This window comes from Bombina bombina, chromosome 11 (assembly GCF_027579735.1).
Source record: "Bombina bombina isolate aBomBom1 chromosome 11, aBomBom1.pri, whole genome shotgun sequence".
NCBI classification, from domain to species: domain Eukaryota; kingdom Metazoa; phylum Chordata; class Amphibia; order Anura; family Bombinatoridae; genus Bombina; species Bombina bombina.
The window spans coordinates 91,283,819-91,287,435 of record NC_069509.1 but is presented as its reverse complement, the minus strand read 5'-3'; positions in this window follow the sequence as shown (position 1 = coordinate 91,287,435).

The following is a 3,617-nucleotide window of genomic DNA, read 5'->3' as shown; positions in this document are numbered from 1 at the left end:
TATTACATAACATGTAAATGTTCTTGTCAACCAAATCTCTTCACTCTAGAACCATATACCATGACTGGGGTTGGGGTGAAGAGAGCCCTTAAAGGGACATGAAACCTATAAATTTTCTTTCATGATTTAGAAAGAGCATGCAATTTTAAACAACTTTCTAATTTACTTATATTATCTAATTTGCCTCATTCTCTTGATATACTTTGCTCAAAAGCATATCTAGATAGGCTCAGTAGCTGCTGATTGGTTGTTGCGCATAGATGCCTCGTGTGATTGGCTCTCCCATGTGCATTGCAATTTCTTCAACAAAGGATATCTAAAGAATGAAGCAAATTAGATAATAGAAAGAAATTAGAATGTTGTTTAAAATTGTATTCTCTACTTTCTAGTAGAGAATACAATTTTAAACAACATTCTAAACGAAAGAACAATTTGGGGTTTAGTGTCCCTTTAACTTATTTTTTTTTTGCCCTTGGGCCCCATAGGATCTCAGTCCGCCCCGATGATGCGAATAACCTCCTGTTAACTTAGCCAGGGACCTCTGCTCCTTTCTCCAGACCATATCCCCATAATTTACTCCCTCATGATTAGAAAAGCTAGCAGTGCTGTGGTACTTAGCAATTTACTTAGAACAAATCTGTGTGCACACATTTCTACAATGTTTACATTAAAGGGACATAAAACCCACATTTTTTTTTCTCATGATTTAGAAAGAGCATACAATTTTAAACAACAATCCAACTTATTTCTGTTATCTAATTTGCTTAATATCCTTTGTTGAAGAGCATATTTAAATAGGCTCAGTAGCTGCTGATTGGTGGCTGCACATAGATGCCTGGTGTGATTGGCTCACCCATGTGCATTGATATCTCTAAAACAAATTATATCTAAAGATTGAAGCAAATTCGATAATAGAAGTAAATTGGAATGTCACTTAAAATTGCAATCTCTATCTGAATCAAGAAAGAAACATTTTGGTTTTCTTGTCCCTTTAAATCAAACACCAATCTATAATGTAAAAACAGTAAGATAAAACAAATATGCTTTTTGTAGTATCATCAGCATCTTAATCAAACATTTGAGTGCAATTTGTGCGTTTAGTAAAATGTAGAAATAATTATGAAAAGAGAAAAAAAAAGCATAATCAGAACGTTCTCACAGAGAATTACAACAGAAAAATTATTCATTCACTTTTTTTCCCCACTGACGTCAAAAACCGTCGACTCAGTATCTAGGGGGCGGGTCCGACGCCCTGGGACGGTTGCTAGGGCAAACTGGTGGTGACGTCACGGGTTCTCAGACAGTTGCTAGCGGCGGGAGGATTCAGCTGCAGATTTGGGGAGATGGCTGGAGGTATTACTGGGAGACTTAATGAAGTTTGGGGATCTTATGTATTTAGATGTATTTGCTAAAATGAGTATTTGCGTAGGGTGCGAGTAATGGCAGTCAATTAGAAGTTTTACTCTGCAGTCATTTGAGTCACTGCTTAGCAATCAACAGCATTAAATCCACTGAGGTCAATAACATTACATAACAGCCATATGGAGGGCAATAGCATTTTTGAGCAGCTCATCAGTGATCACTGGTATTACAGTAGTCAGTTTAGTGTCACTGGAATCACCCACCTGTTCATTATAGGCCAGTGACATTACCCAGCAGGTAGCCAGGGGTTAATGTCATTACTCACTAGTTAGTTTGGGGGTATTGGCATTATCCTGTTGTTATTGAGGTGGAAGGGATATTATTTGGTAATATTGTCTTTATCCCTATAATAGAGGACAGTTCTAAAATAAAGCAGTTCATCCATACAAGTCTGCAGACTCGTGTAAAGGGGCAGTTTGCATGTATGGGATTTAGAGCTGTTAAAGGGACATAAAACCCCTTTTTTCATGATTCAGACAGTCCCTACCATTTTAAACAACTTTTCCATTTACTTCTATTATACATTTTACTTCATTTCCTTACTATCCTTTATTGAAGAAGTAGCAATGCACTACTGGGAGCTAGATAAATCGGCAAACTAACGACAAGAGGTATATATCTGCATCCACCAATCCGCAGTTAGCGCCCAGCCTACCTCGGTATGCTTTTCAACAAAGGATACCAAAAGGATGCAATTTAGATAATAGAAGTAAATTAGAAAGTGTGTTCAAATTGTATGCTCTGTCTGAATCATGAAAGAAACATTGTGAGTTTCATGTTACTTTAAAACCAAACTAATTAATAGGATGTTGTTGTTCTTAACTGGTAGTGAAATACAGCAAAACAATAATAGAAGACCTGGATTTGATAGATATCATCTAACTTCAGGAGTACATCTTTACCTAGTATGCCACTGTTTCTCTTTCCATAGTCTGGCAGCATCCCTTTGTGAATGTTTTTAAACACGTCCGATTAGAGGAATGGAAGAGATCAAGCAAGGAAGGAGATGTCAGCTCTCTTATGGTAACATTTTTAAGCCTCCTTTCTCCATTCTTTACCATTTCTCCTAATAAGCTTCAGCAAGTTTTCTCTTCCTTTTTTGTCTTTTTTATTTTTTCTATTTATTGTTTATCTTAATTTCCTTTTGTAGTCTCTCTAAACCTGTTTTAAAAAAGATGTAACTGTTGATAAATAATCAAGTCTTAGTTTAACCCATTGTCTACCCGAAAGAGCTGCTGTGGATTGTTTAGTCTTGCAGTTTATTCATGTGAAATTACTTTGCACCACTTACTGAATCTGGGAACGTTAAAGGGACATAAATCTGTAGGATAAGAATGCTGTAACACATTGGAGCATTTTCTTATTGCATTATCATTCTAGACATATAGATGTACCTTGGAGATATTGCTGGTTTTGTTCCAGACCACCGTAATAAAGCAAATATAGCAATAAAGTGAATCACACTAACTTTTTTTGTTTCCTCGATATAAAAGGTATATTTACACTATACTGTGGTCAATTAAATGTAAAATAGCATTATGTCTAAAACATACAGTGTATATACCTTAATTAAAAATATTTGATTGCTAACCACTATCTGAGTGAGTCATAAACGGTTTGCTGGTGGCGTGTATTATATATGTATATTTATGCGTGTGTGTGTATTCCTGTGTTTTTATGTGTATATATGTTTGAAAAGTGTCGCTGATAGATTTACTCGACACAGGGTTGCTACAAAGTAAACCTTAATTTTGTAAAATGAACAATATATGTGAAGCGCAATAAAATGAGTTATGCCTGTATGTGTTTATCCCCTGCAGAGGGGTAAAAGTCAGCTCCTGAGTGTCAGATATTATAAGATTTTGGGTGGTCCAAGCTAAAGGATGGTAAAGTGTTATCTGATTGACTGTGCCTTTAGTACTTTACTATTACTCTCTAGTTAGCAGGAGTAAAGACTTAATATTTGCAGCAGTTTTCACTTGTTATGTTCATAGCTAATGAATAGCCCCTCTAATTAACTCTGATATTTACTGACTTCGTTGTCCCAATAGGACAAGACCCTGAAATGTACAGTGTACAGGATCCGTGGTTCTATCCCTGCTGGGAACTATATTCAGCTACCCAAAACAAGCTCACAATCTCTAGGCCTGACAGGAAGATTCATCTATCTCCTATTCAGACCACTACCTGGAAAA